Source organism: Sminthopsis crassicaudata, chromosome 2 (assembly GCF_048593235.1).
Source record: "Sminthopsis crassicaudata isolate SCR6 chromosome 2, ASM4859323v1, whole genome shotgun sequence".
In the NCBI taxonomy this organism is placed as follows: domain Eukaryota; kingdom Metazoa; phylum Chordata; class Mammalia; order Dasyuromorphia; family Dasyuridae; genus Sminthopsis; species Sminthopsis crassicaudata.
The window spans coordinates 147,334,883-147,351,504 of record NC_133618.1 but is presented as its reverse complement, the minus strand read 5'-3'; the positions used below and the strand labels follow the sequence as shown (position 1 = coordinate 147,351,504).

General features: G+C 39.9%; 1 protein-coding gene across 1 annotated transcript in view; it reads right to left on the bottom strand.

Annotated features, from left to right (window-relative positions):
• The window catches only part of LOC141555035 (serine/threonine-protein kinase PDIK1L-like), a 101,173-nt gene extending 91,258 nt beyond the window's left edge, over positions 1-9,915 (bottom strand). Inside the window, exons 1-2 of the mRNA XM_074287589.1 lie at positions 9,834-9,915; positions 1,886-1,970 (exon numbers count right to left, since the gene is read on the bottom strand). The gene's annotated coding sequence lies outside the window, so the exon portion shown is untranslated. The remainder of the gene's footprint in view (positions 1-1,885; positions 1,971-9,833) is intronic.
• Positions 9,916-16,622: the final 6,707 nt, after the last annotated feature.

Below are 16,622 nucleotides of genomic sequence, written 5' to 3'. Positions count from 1 at the left end.
ACTATCAGACAGAAGTATTAAGCCCTCACATCCCTTATGGACCTGTCTGTATCACAAACTTATAATGGATGGCTCTACTTCAATATCCCAGAGGTATCTTAAATCTAACATATCCAAAATTGAATTCTTTACCTTTCCCTCTAAACCAAGAGGCCAAAACTGGCCCACAGATTGCTTTTATATATTCCAGGGATTTAAGAATTTTTTTATGTTTTAAAGCACAATAAAACTTTATTTTAAAATGTAAAAATCATTCTTAGCTCATGGACCATACTTAAATATATCAGGTTCATGGGCCTAGTTTGCTAGTTTGGAGCCCTGCTCCAAAACTGACCTTCCATTAATTTCCCTATTTCTATTAACGACACCATCTTTCTTCTGGTCACTTAACTTTACAGTTTAGAATCATGTCCAACTCATTGCTTTCCCTCATTCCCCATATTCAATCAGTAGACATCTTTTAGATGAGATTTGCTAATCTAACATTGAGGAACTCTCACTGGCTCACCACAAGGGCTGGAATACTGACCTTTCCCTCTCCTGGAAGTGAGTTAGATTCCATTCAATGCTGAGCAGCCTGACTTCTAATAAAAAGAAGTTCCCTTTTCTCAATCTCTCTAAATCAAGTCCCCATATGAGAAAAGAATTCGGTAACAAGAAGGTATTCTTAAAATTTGCAGAGGCTAATCAGAGCATAATACAGTTTGACTCATAATTAGTCATTTTTCATTTCACCTAGACTGGACATTCTCCAAATAACTCCATTACCTACTTGCTGATAAAACTTGACCCAATCATTTTTCTGATGCTGCCCTTTTTCAATGCAGTCATTTCCTCTACTGCCAGCTAGGTTTTTACGGGGACTCAAGTCCTTCAGAATTTTCCAATTCACAAGGTCATTTCCAAGGCTGAACAGGTTCATTTTTGGGTACACATTTGCCTAATATCAGGAAAGAACAAACACCAAAAAGGCAAAAGTAGCCAGATCCTGGTGCAAGCCTACCTAATTGATTAGACACTCCATGTGGAGAGCCCTGTCAGTCGTCATGATGCTAGACTAGGAAAGGACTCATCCTTTCTCATTCCTTCCTTTCAGTCACACTAGGATGCCTAGAAAGTGTTCCAGAGCTAAGAGAGCAGCCAAAAGGAAAAAGGTAGCATTGAGTCATCAACTCTTTTAGTTCAACACATTAGAACATGGTTTGTCATCTCAAAGTACCATTCCCTAAGTTTTAAGCCATATTTGGCCAGAAATAGTCTCCCTAAGCTTCCATCTGATATCTTAGAATTTTGAAAATGCGATGTCAAAAATGAACATTTTTGTTCCCTGCCTTCAGGGAGTTTATATTTTATGGGAGAAAACAACATGTGTTTAGCAAAATAAATATATGATACATACAAAGTAATTTCCTTGGAGAGGATATCAGCAAGTATGATGACTAAGCATGCTCCAGGGGTGAAAGAGGATTTCTCTACACTTCCCCTAGGTTAGAGAATCCAGTTTTCTTTGCTTAGATCAGTATAAAGATGTAAGATCTGTGAGAGAGCTGGGCAATAGACTTGTCTGAATAGGACCAGGCCTCTTGTTAGGAGGATTTCATTTCCTTGAACTGGGAAAAGATGGAGATGTAGCAGGTGACTGTGAAGTTGACATATATTTGTTTTCCTGTAAATTTATTGTATGAATATGTCCACATAGTATATCTATTATGTATAAGCCTGTTAATTAAATCAATTAAAAGTGAGGCTTATTCTCATTCTTGAAAATCCAAACTTGACAAGAGAATGCTTATACAAAGCATCTTGCTGCCATCAGCAGAGACAAAATTCTGGACTATATGGAATGTTCTGACCCATCGTGACATTGTTCATGTTACATATTTACCTCTTTGAAGTTTCATGGAATATCCCCAAATATTTGTTTGTTCACTGTCCAGAACCCAACATCCAAATGCGATCACACTACCATACTGTAAAAGAGAAAATGACATTTCTATTATGTTGTCTCTACTAACTGCCTCATCCAGAAAGTGAGCAAGTTAGACCAAATGATCTCTAGGGTCCCTTATAACTCTAAAGTTCCTATATTATGAATCAATGAATTTACCTCTCATGATTTTTTTTTGTTTTCCATAACATCATGTTGGATTTTTTTACTTCAGGGAATAATCAACATTCCCTCTTATTTCCCTTTCCTACATCATGACAGAGACCTTAGTGTTCATCATTTCAAGAGAATAACTTTTAAAAAAGTATAGCTTTAACTATTTTCTCCTAAATCCTTAGAGTTACCCATCTTGAAACATATATCACTTTTGTGCTTACTCACTTTTTTTGTACTGATGGTAATCTACCATTCTACCATTGAACCCTCCCTCTGAGTTATTGTGGATACCCACTGCTTCAAGATCCAACAAGATAAATTCACCACTTTGTAGGCAAAAGTTCAACTTTTACTGCCTGGAACCAGACTATATCCTTACTCCCAAGAGACCATCTCTCAGTGTATTTGCCTTCCCCTGCAAGAATTCCTCAATTAAAATATTTCAAGAGTAGCATTTATAAACTAGGACTTCTTAAACACATACTACCTTCTGAATTTGACTCAAAGCTTATCCCTCAAAGTATAGTTAGGTTAACTTCATTCAGAGCCTTCGCCTTTAAGCTACTCTCATCTGGACCTCCCCATTGCTGAAGAGTGATGACCCAGTCAAGGGCATTGTAGGATGGTTCAGGCTCTGACTTGACTTTTGGGGGGTGGCTAACAGTCTATATTGGGGCTGAAACAAACTTTTAAACATTGTGTCATAGAAATTGAAAGAATCCCATAATTTTAGAATTGCAAATGATTGTAAAGAACTGAAAAGGTTTTCAAGATGATATATTTAGAATAAAAAATACCACAGATAAGGAAACAGACCCAGCATTCAAACTCAGGTCTTTCCCCTCCAAATCCAGTGTTTTCTTCCCTCTGCCATGCTGTGTCCAACATTGTAAAGCATAGGTTTCAACTATGTCATTATTCTATTCAAAAAATAATATAACAGGGGTTCCATCTTACCTTTAGGATGAAATAGAAATTCCTCTTTTTGGCATTTAAAAAAAGCCCTGATTTTTGTCTACCTTTTTAACCTTTAGTATATTATTTTCCTAAAGTGGAATATCTCCCCACAAAAGCCTTTACTCATCCCCACTCCTTACTTCTAGCACATTCCCTCTGTGGATTATTTCTAATTTTTTCCTGTATATATTTCATTTGTACATGTTTGTTTGCTTGAATTCCTGTCCACTCTCCAATACTTACTAGCTGTATGACCCTGGGCAAATCACTTAACCCCGTTTGCCCCACTTTCCTCATCTGTAAAATGAACTGGAGAAGGAAATGACAAATCACTCCAGTATCTTTGCCAAGAAAATCCCCAAAAGAATCACACAGAATAGAACACGTCTGAAAAAACAACTGAACACTATGTTCTTTCTAGACTGTGCTAAAAACTTTACAAATTCCTTTTTACTCTCATGAGGTAAACACTATTATTACCTCTATTTTATAGTTGAGGAAACCAAGGCAAACAGAGATGAGGCCATTTCAAAGGCCACATAGCTTATGTGTCTGAGGCAATATGTAAACTGAAATCTTCCTGACTGCAGTTCAAGCCCTCTATCCAAAGCACTGACCAGCTACACAGTGTCTAACACATAGTAGGTGCTTAATAATGTTTATTGAATGAAAACAAATCAAATCTTGATGTCTTGCCATGCTTTTCTACCAGCCAGAGTCTGGTGGAATGGCACATCTTAGCTTTATCCACATGGAGTCCGAATTCAGTGATTAAAGATGAGCTCACCTACCCCTCCTCAGCAGCTGACTTCCTCTCTTTGTGTAAACAGATTGAGCAGCACTTGACTCATTGATTTGCCCTTTATAGAAGTTCCTGGACTCTGCCCGACTCCCTACCTAGAAGCTGACCCACCACTTAGCCTAGACCAAGCCCTGACTTTTGCAGATTCCTGGCTTTCCCCTCTTGGATATTTACTCTTTCTCCATATCCCACTGACCATGGTCCTGACTCTGCCTAATCACTCCATTCCCCATTACTTATGCATAAAAATTCAGTGTCCTAAAACACTGCAGGATAAAGTGAGTGCTTAGTGAGACCAGACTTTAACCTTGAGGACCTAGAGGAGAGACACTATTTTTATTGTGATTCCTCAATTATCCCTCCCTATAATTTTTTCCTACTGAGTCCAAAGCTAAATAAATCAGTTTATAGCCTTTAAAAAACCAGCCCTATCAGACTTCACCTCTGTTAAACATTTTGCTGGCTTCTTGCCCTTCATCCACAACCCACTGCTGACTGCGCTCTGACATGACAGTCGTTATCTAAATACCAGGACCCAGTGTTCCACATCCATTCAGTTCCAATCTCCACCTGCTCCATATCTCTGAGATCCAAGCCAGTCACAGACCAGAACCTCTCCAACCTGAACCAATAGGCCATTTATCTAGAGTCCAAACCATCTGGGCAATCACAGACACTCTGGAGCTTTGTAAGTCACTTCCCAAATATCACAATTTCCAACCTCTCTAGTTACCCTGATACTTCTGCTCTCAGTCAAGTCAGTTCATTCTGAACTTTTTTCTATCCTGATCTCTTCTGTCTAAGGGGATCCCCCTTTGTCAATGTGGCAGTGTGGCCCAATGGCTATCTTTTTCAATGAGGCTTCTTCTACAAGCCCCAGGACAATTAGCAAGGTCTAGCCCCTCTCACTAGGGAGAAGGATGGCAAATGTAGAGTATTGAGCATTTTTGTCTCTGACCACATGAGGGCCACATTCTCTGAGTCTCAAGCCTTTTAGAAGAAAGGAATGGAATCAATTCACTCTGACCAGAGTTAGGACCCGGGATCTTTGGTTGAAAAAGGGTATGATACAAAGAAGGCTGGGATCTTGAGAAAAAACAAAAAAGCAGATACTATTTATCTGGCTTAGAGACATAGTGATGTTGGCCCTGCCTAAAAGAGCCACAGATGTGCCCAGCAGCTCAGAAACATGTTGGCCCCGGCTCTCTGATTGTAAGACAGCAGCAATCCTGCCCTGAGGATGAGGGAGACAAAATGGGAAGCAGATGGAGGCGGCAGCAGAATGATGGAGCCCTGAAGGAGTGAGAGGCTGGCATATCCAAGAGTGGCAACCAAGTAATGGAGCACCACGAGGAAAAGAGATCAGTTCAGCAGGGAGCTTGGGATGAATAGAGAGGACTGGCTGTTATGGCATAATAAAGCCAGCTTTGCCCCTCACTAGTGTAGTAAGTCATGTGGACTGTCATGCAACTCTGAAGGGTTTCTCCTTCCTCACAAGGAAGGGTCTTTCCCAAGGGGAGCATCGCAAGTCAGGAATGACTGGTGAAATCCCTAAAGGAAGCAGAGGTCCATTGGAATTGAGGGAGAAGTACCAATTGCCTCTCTAACAAACCATAAGTTCTTTTTCCTTCTGACACTAAGACTGTACAGCAGACACAGTTTTTTTTAATTGAAGCTTTTTATTTTCAAATCATATGCAAGGATAATTTTTCAACATTAACCTTTGCAAATTTTATATTACAATTTCTCCCCTTTTTCCCACTTCAGCACCTAGATGACAAGTGATTCAATATATGTTAAACATAGTGAAAATATATGTAAATCTAATATAGGCATATATATTTATACAATTATCTTGCTGCACAAGAAAAATCTGATCAAAAAGGAAGAAAAATGAGAAAGAAAATAAAATTCGAGCAAACAACAACAAAATATATGAAAATACTATGTTGTCATCCACACTCAGTTCCTACACCTCTCTCTGGATGTAGATGGCTCTCTTCATCACAAGATCATTGAAACTGTCCTGAATCATCTCATTTTTGAAGACAGCCAGGTCTAACAGAACTGATCATTGTACAGTCTTCTTGTTGCTGTGTATAATGATCTTCTGGTTCTGCTCATTTCACTTAGCTTCAGTTCCTGTAAATCTCTCCAGGCTTCTCTGAAACCATCCTGAGCAGACACAGTATTACAAAAATTCCACTTAGCTATTATAGCTACTTAGTATATTTAAGTCCATGGGGAGGAGGGAGAAAGAGAGGATAGCAAATGCCCACTCTGTATGGGTTTGGGGAGGAGTCCTTTCTATATTTATGTGGTGTTAAATAAGATTTACTTTATATTTTACATATACATATCTGGACAGCTTGCCTGGAGCAGCTGAAGGTGCTCACTTTGTGAGAGAACTACTGAAACACATAAGAGCCCTTTATCTTAGGAAGAATCCTCCTATTTAGTCTACCTCCAAGCTTTCTGACACCAAGATTGCACATCACACAGTATTCTAAAAATCCATCTCAGCTCTTCACAATCACACTCAGTGCATCATCAGGCAACCTGGAAACTCTACTCACTCTCCCCATCTCCAACACAGCAGGGATCCATATTTCAATCCCTCAAGGATATATAGTTTTATTAGTGTGGTTACTCTCTCCAAAGACTGAGATCACAACCCCTCTAGACTCTGTAAATAATCCTCAAGAGTGGCAAAGGGCAAAATAATTCATCATCCCTCAGAGCGAGGAGACTGAACTAAGGTGTTAGAAAGGAAAGTTGAAAGGCTCTCTGTCCCCTACCTCCCTAAAAAACAAAAAGAAAAGCAGCCCATCATAATTTGTTGTTGTTGAGTGGATTCCTTTGTATCTGAGACTGAGACAAATAGGGTCACACAGGGAGTAAATGTCTGAGGCTGGATTTAAAGTTAGGTTCTCCTGACTCCAGGGTTAGTGCTCTAACCACTATGGCATTTAGCTGTCCCTTATATGCTGCCAATAATGACAATTAACAATAATAACTAGCATTTATGTAACACAAAATCTTAAAGTTTACAGAGTAATTTACAAATGTTAACTCTTTTCATGCTCCCAACAACCATGTGTATGACTGGCTTCCTAATTGATATTGTGAATAAAGTGCTGGACTTGGAGTTGGGAAGCCTTAAGTTCAAATCATGCGTTACTAGTTGCATGATCTTGTGCAAGTCACCTAATCTTTGTGAACCCCAATTTCTTCATCTGCAAAATGGGGATAATAATAGCACCAACTTCACAGGGTTGTTGTTATGAGGATCAAATGATTTTGTAAAGTGCTTTGCAAATCTTATAAATGCAAGCTATTATTATTATTCCTCTGTTAGGTTCTTACTAAGTGCTACGTTACATTCCTCCACTAGAAAATAAAAGCCACCCAAAACTTTAAAATAAATAATACAGAGAAGAGAGTGTGAGGAAAATATTTGAGGATGACTAGATCAACTAAAGCAGTAGTCCTCAAACTTTTTAAATAGGGGCCAGTTCACTGTCTCTCAGACTGTTAGAGGGCTGGACTATAGTAAAAACAAAAGCTCACACTCTGTCTCTGCCCCTCAGCCCATTTGCCATAACCCAGCAGGCAGCATAAACATCTTCAGCGGGCCACATCTGACCCGTGGACAGTAGTTTGAGAACCCATAAAAAGTATCAGAAGTCAGAGAAATGGGGAAAAAAAATTTCCATCACCAAGAATCTAACCCAGGGATAAGGGAGCAATCTTTCCTAGGTCCATATTAAAATCTTTTATAACTTATTGGACAGTTCCCTTTGGCAACATGGCTTGTGTGACATTATATGGTATCTAGGAGAATGAGTATCACAGTCCCATGCCACTAGAAACCCCAGAGTAGCATTTTAGTGAAACATGTATTATCCCCCTTTTTATGCCCATTTAGAGAAAGATAATGTGGCTACTCTGAATTACCCAGTCTGATTGATCAACCCCATATCTACCATTTTGTACTATGCTGTGTGGAGCTTGTAGACATGTTTTTGTATTCTATCAGCTTCCCAGCAACCCATTTCCATGGCTGAGTTCCTCCTTTAAATCATAGAACCATTTATTTAGAGCTGGAAGAGCCCTTTGAAGTCATCAAATTTGATCACTTCATTTGACAGATAAGAAAATTGAGGCACGGGGCAGCTAGATGGCACAGTGAGTAGAGTATTGGCTCCGGAGTTATGAGGACCTGAGTTCAAATCCTGATGCTGCGATCCTGGGCAAATCACCTAACCGCAGGTGCCTCTCAAAAAAGGGAAATTAAGGCATGGAAAATCAATTGACTTGTCCAGAATCACAAAGCTGACAAGCATCTGAGGTGAGATTAGGGTCCAAGTCTTCCTAACAGAGGACACCAGCATGGAACCACTGGAACTGAGAGATCATTGATGAATCAGGACAGAATGCTCTGGGAAATCTTCCCCAGGACTTGCAGGTAAAAGCATCTGAATGCTTTAGAAAGATGGTATCAAGAACAGCCAGGAGGCGGCACTATAGTACTAGAGACAGAAAAGACTTCTTGAGTTCAAATCTGACCTCAGACACTAGCTGTGTGACCTTGAGCAAGTCACTTAACTTTGCCTCAGTTTCCTCATCTGTAAAATGAACGAAAGAAGGAAATGGCACAAACCACTCTATTTTCTTTGCCAAGAAAACCCCAAAAAGAGGTAAAGAAGAGTCAGACATGCCTGAACAACAACAACATGGGCAGATTGGGGGATATGGAAGAAGGAAGGATAAATAAATGCTGAAATTTTTTTTTCTCTTTCTCCAGGAGTAAGGAAATCTGAGGAAATGTTCACACAGCTGGAAAGTGCCAGAAGCATAATTTGAGCTCAGGTCTCCTGATAAAGGACTATATTATTGCCCATCTCTCTCGTGTGCTAATTACTCAAGCAGCATATAGACGATTTGTTGCTGTGATGAAGAATAACTGTTGATAATGAATAAATTGTGAGTTGTAACTGCCTGCTATCCAGTCCTCAGTCCTCTAAAGAGGGGTCCTTAGCACTACAAAGTGGAAGGAGCCTGATACCAGCGCAATTCTAATGCTAAAGATTCTAAAGATCAACAGAGTAGTAATGGGCCAAGTTGTCTCAAGGTTAGTTAATACATCATAGAACTTATAGATCTAGGGGATAGCCAGAAGAATATGTTTCAAGAGCTTCAAAATCAAAATTTGGTGTGGGGAGTTTTCGCACTTTGACAAGGTCAAGGAAATACCATAGATAGAGAAACTAAAGACAGAAGAAACCATTGATTTGGCCCACACAGAGAATTAGCCTGAGAAACAATGTCCTTTTATGACATTGGCAAGCTAATCATATCACCCCCCTACCTCAGTCAAGGCAACAGAGCTGCGGGTTTACACTCCTATGAGGATTTTTCATTCAAATTCTTGAAAGGAAGCCTGGAAGGCTACAGTTAAGATAGAATATTCAGAGTAAATTCTACTTAATCCTGAAGAAAAACAGGTTAAAATTAAGGAGATGGTTAAAAGTTAATGAATTAGGTATTTAATTGAGCCCAGATGTTTATATTTCCCTAAATTTTGCTCTAAATGGTATATCCCATTTAAATATATTAGCTATGTGAAATATATTATTTGATGTTTGTTTAACTGGTTCAATTTTTAAAATTATATTTTTAATAAAAAAAAATGAAAATTCATGCTCTTCTTTGACCCAGGTTTCTATAGCTGTGCTAAGTCTTATTGTGCAGATCAAGACTAAAACCAAAACACTTCTGTTTGCTCGATGGCCGATTACCACAAAAATGTAGGCACAAGAAAATCAATAGTCTTTGGGACAATATTGCTCTGGGAAAATTAGACTTCTGAAATGATATTTATAAGACCCATCATCTGAAGGGGTTCCTCTCATGCTTCCATTCCAGCCTTTAATCTCACTGTACTTTTGGTAGGGAATCAGTCCCTACCATTATTCTCCAAGACTCCCAGGTTCTTGCCATCTGCAATGCAACTTCCTCTGCCTAAGTTGTATTTGGCCTTTCCATCGGCCTTGTACTAAACATAAGCAAGAACCCTCCTTTAAGCAATTGTTTGCTCAATTATATTTATGACATATATTATGACATAGCACATAGTAAACACTTAAATATTTTTCCGTTTACCAATACTCTTTTAGCTTATATCATCTAAGTTCTTCCTCAGAAGCATCTGATGGACCAATGGATCCAACATTAGGCCTGGAGCCAGGAAGACCCAAGTCCAAATCCAGGATCAGACACTTAGTAGCTGTGTGACTGTGGGCAAGTCATCTAACTATTGTTTATCTCAGTTTCCTCAACTGTAATAACTATATCAAGGGATAACAATAATACCTATCTTTCATAGTTATGGTGAGGATCAAATGTGATAATATTTGCAAAAAGTACTTAATATAGCATCTATACTAAGTGTTATTTGAAGATCCGATGAGAGAATGCTTGTAAAAAGCACTTAGCATAGGTGTTGTATAATTGCTTATTTTTTTTCCTCCACCCCCAAGGTAATTTCTTAGGCTATTACAATAAAAAAGCTTGTTATTCTCTCCAGAAGAATAATAAATCTGGTCTCAGTCACCCAGAGATCTTATTTCTTCTTCAAGTGTCCCCCATATTGCACAGGACCCAAATGTAAATCATGTCTCTAAAATGAAGTTTTCCCATAGTACACCAAGGCAAACAAAGATTACCTAAAAAGAATAACACTGGCACTACATGTACAGCAAAATTGGTTTACCCAGTGGAAATGAAGGAATCCCTGGTTGATTTTGTTAAGCTACCATTCAGTAATGAAAAGTGAAAGATTTATTCTAGCTGGGAATCTGAAGCCATTGATCTGCTATGTGACCTCTGGTCATAGGATCATAGCTTTAGGGTCAGAAGGGGCCTTCCAGACTATCTAATCTAATCATCTCATTTTACAGATGAGGAAACTAAAGTAGAAAAATATAGGCTAGAAACCCATGTCCTCTCATTCCAAATCCCTTACTCCTTTTTTTTTTTTAAACTTTTATTTAACTTTTGGTTAAGGGACATTTAATTTCTGTCCTTTCTACCTTCCTCCCCAATTGTGGGGGAGAGGGGGAGTGGGAAAGGAAAAGAAAATCCTTTTAACAAATATACATGGCCAAACAAAACAATTTCTTGCATTGGTCATGCCAAAACTATATGGTTCATTCTCCATCCTGAACTATTGCCTCTCCTTCAGGGGGTAAGATAATATGTTTCATCATTGGTCTTTGAGAATTGTGATTGGTCATTGCATTTACATTTTTAATTTTTTCAAAGTCATCTGTCTTTATACTGTTATTACTGTATAAAGTGATTCCCTGGTTCTGTCACTTCACTGCATCAATTTATACAAATCTTTCTAGGTTTCTCTAAACCTGTTTCTTTCATCATTTCTCAAAGTATAATGATGTTCCATTACTTTTATATGCACCATAATTTATTTAGCCATTCCCCAACTGATCGGCACTACCTTTGTTACTCTTTTCAATGTACTTCCTTGTACTACAGACAAAAGACAAGGAGTCTTTTCAGCTATAGATCTTGATCAAAACCAAAATCCACCGGTTTTCCTTTGTTTCTTTCTCATGGCCCTAAGAGGCAGAAAACAAACATGTACTATTTGATTAAGTGATAAACTCCTTGACTGAAAAAGTTACAAATCCTAGAATATTTGTTTGTGAGAATAATTGTGAGTATAATTTGAAAGAATGTTTAACCACATATGATTTAGCTAATGTAGCATGGAAGCAACATGGGTCCAGGAGATCTGGCTTCCAGCCTAGTTCTGTGACTAACTAGCTGTGATACTGTGGGCACCACTAACTTGTTCCTCAGTTTTTCCCCTAAAGATATCCCCACTCTTTCTTCTGCCCCACGAGTGAAAGAGAGAGAACTCCTTGGGACCATCCAATAGCTTTGAGGCCTACCAGTTATCATTAGGTAATGATGTAGAGTACCAAGTCAACTGAGCCAGTCCCCTATTTCCAACCTACATGGCTGGTCTGGGTCTCTGAGGTTCTGATGGAGGTTCTGAGATAAAGCAGCCCTGGAGATCTCAAACTTTTCGTTCCTCCCAAAAGCACAGTGGCTGGTAGAACCACCCGGTTTGAGTGGTCTAGAGACAGGGCCGTAGAAGGCTCTTTGCTTCTGTGTGTCCACCTCGGTGCCTGGAAATGGCAATAACAAGGAGAAAAAGGAATTCAAAATGAGATCCGCCTTTGTCCTGACGGGCTTCTATTGCTCTTTATTTCCCAGTCAAAGAGGCCGTTCTTGCAAGCCTCAAGGAGACTCACAGGCTGGGGGTCTGCATTGTCACCAGGGGGATTTTATGTCCAGCCAGTGACTGACTTGGCAGGGCTTAACTTTAGTTATTATAGCACCTCTGGAAGGGAGAGATAAAGCAGAGAAGCAGCTGTTGCAACCCAGACTAAGCAGGGCTCTGGTAAAACAAGCTTGAAAATGGACTGTTGAAGAGGTGGGGATGTCACAGGTTTGATTGCAGAAGGGGGTAGTGGGGGGTGGGGGTGGATGCTGCTTGTCTGAGGGGGTCAGCACGTGGGAGCGTGTCTGTGTCTCGGTGTGTGCGCGGGAGTGATTGAGGTGGGCTGGAAAGGGGAGGGCTGAGGGTGTATGTGTGTGTGTGAGTGCATGTGTTCAGATATATATATCCCAGAGTGACAGAGACACGGCAGAACGGAGCCACATCACAGAGAGAGCCCAGCTCCTGACAGCACTCAGGTAGGGGACTGCGCGCCAACCTTAGCACACAGGCAAACTGCTGGGACCCAGCCTCGGGAAGGAGAGCCTTGCGCGGGCATCTGTCTGGGCTCTGGAGGCTCTGGGCTCTCGGAGCTTTGGGACTTGGCTTTTTCCTTGTGAGAATATGTTTTTCTCTCCACCCCCTCCCCTATTCCCAGTTGTCTAATTGTAAATGTCTGCATTCGGGTCTGAGTTTTTCATCCCAAGAGAAAGCTGTGTTCTGCATAGGGAGGGTCCAGCTTTTTCCCGGGAAATGAGGTGGCTGATGGGCTGAGGAAAAGTTTCCTTTCCCCTTTCGGATCCCCCTGAAATCCTGACTTGCTTCGAGATGCCACAGGACAGAGGGAAGATCGGGGATAAGGGGGTGTGTTCGGGCTCAGCTTCGGTGTTTCCTTATAGATGTGTCTCTTCTGTGGTTGCTTCTTTCACCCCCTGTACGGATGCTAATTTTTATTGAGCTTTAACGTGATAACGTTTGGGTTTGAGTTTTGAAATCTGGATGGACCACTTCTGTTCACTTACAGGAAAGACTCTGTTCCTGGCCAGAGCTGTTAACTACGGGAAAGGGGTCGTCAGACACACAAGGCAAAGGGGAATGGGCAGAGGGGGGATGCTCCATCCAAAAAAACGAGCGTCCAGCTGTTAGCATGCCTCACAAGGAATCTTTGAAGGGACGAGCTTGCCTTGCTATACCCTGAGTCATTTTGCAGTCTTTTTTTTTTTTCTTTCCCCTTCTCTTTTCTCCAATTTTTCTCTCTTTGATATAATACCACTTTCAGGAAAGCATGACATCTGAATGCTCTTTCCTTTTTCTTGTTCCTCTTTCCATTTCTTCTTACTCTCAAATATCTCTTCACTCTCCCCCCTTCCTTATCTTCCTCCAGTCTCTCTTGTCTCACACATGGGATTGTGCTACCGAGCTTGCATCATATATCTATTCCCTGTTGGGAATTTTTTTGTGGAGGGGGATGTCAGGATGATTTGGGGAAATGCACTATTTAAAACAGTTCACCTTGAGCTTGAATATCCTGATGCTGGGCTTAAACATCTGTGTTTACTTTATTCCGGGGGACCATAATTGGTCCAATTATAACCAATAAAATTGTCTTGAAGACTAACAAAAGATGTGCTTTTGCTCAGCATTTATTGGCAAGAATGCCCAAACCAGAGAAAGCTGCCAGTCCACACACACACACACACACACACACACACACACACACACACACACACACACACCCTATAGATTTTTGTATGTCCATTTATACATATATAGATGTATGTATTTATGTATGTATGTATATTCTGTTTCCCATCAAAACCTCAATCCTATTCTTTCCAGCTGTCTATAGGTTCACATCTCATTCCCTTGCAAAAGTGTCACAGGGAAATACCATTTACCAAAGAGCCGGGGGCATGAAGCATTTGAGTCTCCTTTCCTTTATGTCTAGGTTTATTTAATGGAAGTGAGCAGCAGTCACTTAGTCCTCTGAGCTAGACAGAGCCCCTGTTGCAGAGGGCTCCCCAAGTGAGTCAAAAAAGCAGGGGGCTTTTCCATCTGCTGCCCGTGGGGGGCACTGTGGGTCAATGCCACAGTCATTTCCAGCAACTTTTTGTTCAGAGCTGAATAGGTTGCCATGCCTTGAATTACCAACTAAGCTGAGGGCACTCAGGGATTTCAAAAATGCAGGCAAATTTGCATTGTCACTGAAGGGAGTAATTGCAAGATTAATCTCAAACCCCGGGTCTCTGAGCCTTGTGACAGAAGTTACTTGGAAGCTATTGTACATTCAGTCAAGTATCCTGCTATTCACTCGACTCATAGTGAGGAGACAAGAAAATGTGAGACACCGGCCCTTGTGCTCCAGGAATCTACAATCTGGTTGGGAAAACAGAACTACCACAAGAGAAAGTTTTTAAATTATACACGAAATTGTCTGGGAAATTTTGTGGGAGCAGCATGGCAAACTCCTGCTATGGGAACTCTCTCCACTAGCTCAGTCCTTCTGTTACTCAGTTAACACCCAGCTATGAGTATCAGCATTGAATACAGGCTTTCCTGACTGAGCCATTTAAGTCAAATGGCTTCTAAACCCATACTTAATTAAGGGTTAGTAATATAATATAGACAACTAACTTGATCTAAGGCAGGGGTTAGGCAACTATTGAACAAAGGGGGCCATTTGTTGTGGTATACATAGAAATATATGTATATAGTTATTTAATGTACATATGTGAAGAAACATATATATATATACACAATATATACTATGTATATATATATATACAGTATCTTTAAAAACTACGATAAATTCACAGCTTATTATATTTGTATTACTAATTTATTATTAAATTCACAGAAAGAGAATTTTATATGCATTATTTCAACATAATTTTAGGTGCAGTTGATTACATTTATATATGTATATACATATATATTATACATTTTTTATTTTGATTGAGAGGGGTAGGGATTTTTCCACAAGCCTCATCTGCACCTTTTGAATATTTTTATTATTTTATGTAAGCCAATTCATATAAGGATATTATAACACAATTAATTACCTCCAAGAGGCCCTTTTTATAATTTCTGAGGGTAGAATGCCTAAGAGTTAGAGATAGGGAACTCCCTAAAGGAGTATTTCTAATATCCCATTAACTCATTAGTGCCATAAATTTATACATTAGCTAATTAGCACCTGGAAGGCAGCAGATTCTGACCCTGAGGGGAAGAATCTGAGCCAGAAGGGGTAGACATTCAGCCACAAGTCTTGGGCTAGGGATTCCCAATGGGGGTACCAGCTAAGAGAAGTGGCCTAAACGGGGTGCTTGGGGAGATTATGTGCTCTCAGGCTAGGGAATTGGGAAAGAGGTTCTTGAGAGCTTTAGACCTGGGTCCTGTTAGTCTCTAAACCCAGTGATTCATTGTTTGTCCTTGGTAAAGCTTGTCCCCTAATAAGATTAGCCCATGCGAACAAATTCATTTGTCTATTTTGGTCAGAGGGCTGCTTGCGTCTCACCTCTCAATGTTCAGAGCTGGCAGAGATCAGGGTGACCACTGCGGGAGGCTTCCTGGAAGAGGTGGGGCAGTCATTGAGCATTGTAGGATGGATATGGAAGCTCTCATTTTCTTTTCTTGTTCTTAATCTAGGGTCATAAATTTGGGTATCTTAAAATAAATATTTTGCTTATCCTTTTCCAAGGTAATTGTTTTTCTTTGTAATCCTATTTTATTTTAAATATTTAAAAATTTTATTCTGATAAATGGCCCATAGCTTCTCTAGGCTGTCAAAGGATCTTTGATAGAAAAAAAAAAAGGGAGGAGGGGGTTAAAACCCCATATTTTACATTTATCAATGAAACAAGAAGCATTTATTGCTTATTTTGTGTAGGCTCAACCATTGCCTGGTAACAAGTATTTATTAAGCAAAACCCTTTCTACTGTGTTTAGTGTGGGGAAGGAGGGGAAGGAGAAAGGGGGAAGCAGAAAAAGAAAAGAGTTCTTGCCTTTAAGAGATTTTACATCCAGATGAGAGAATTATCCTGTGTATTAAATCTACATTTAAGATATGTAGAGTAGATGAAAAATAGCCTTAGAGAAGGCATTAGCAGCTGAGGGGAATTAGCGGCTTCCGCAAGAAACTTTTCCTGACTCCCTCCAGCTGCTTGTGCCCTCCCTCTCATACTATCTTGGATTCATGTTGTATGCGTTCTACATATTCTTATCAATCTCTACATGCTGTCTCCCCTAGAAAGTATATTCCATGAAGAAAGGAAGGAGTTTCACTCTTTATATACCCAGAGCTTAAAGCTTAAACCTGGCATATAGTAGGAGTTTAATAAGTGATTATTATAGAGACAGCCAGATGGCAGGAAATTAAGGAAAACTTAATCTCAGCCATTACTGGAGCAAGGTATTTAAATGCTATCTCCCTCAGTTTCCTCAATTATAAA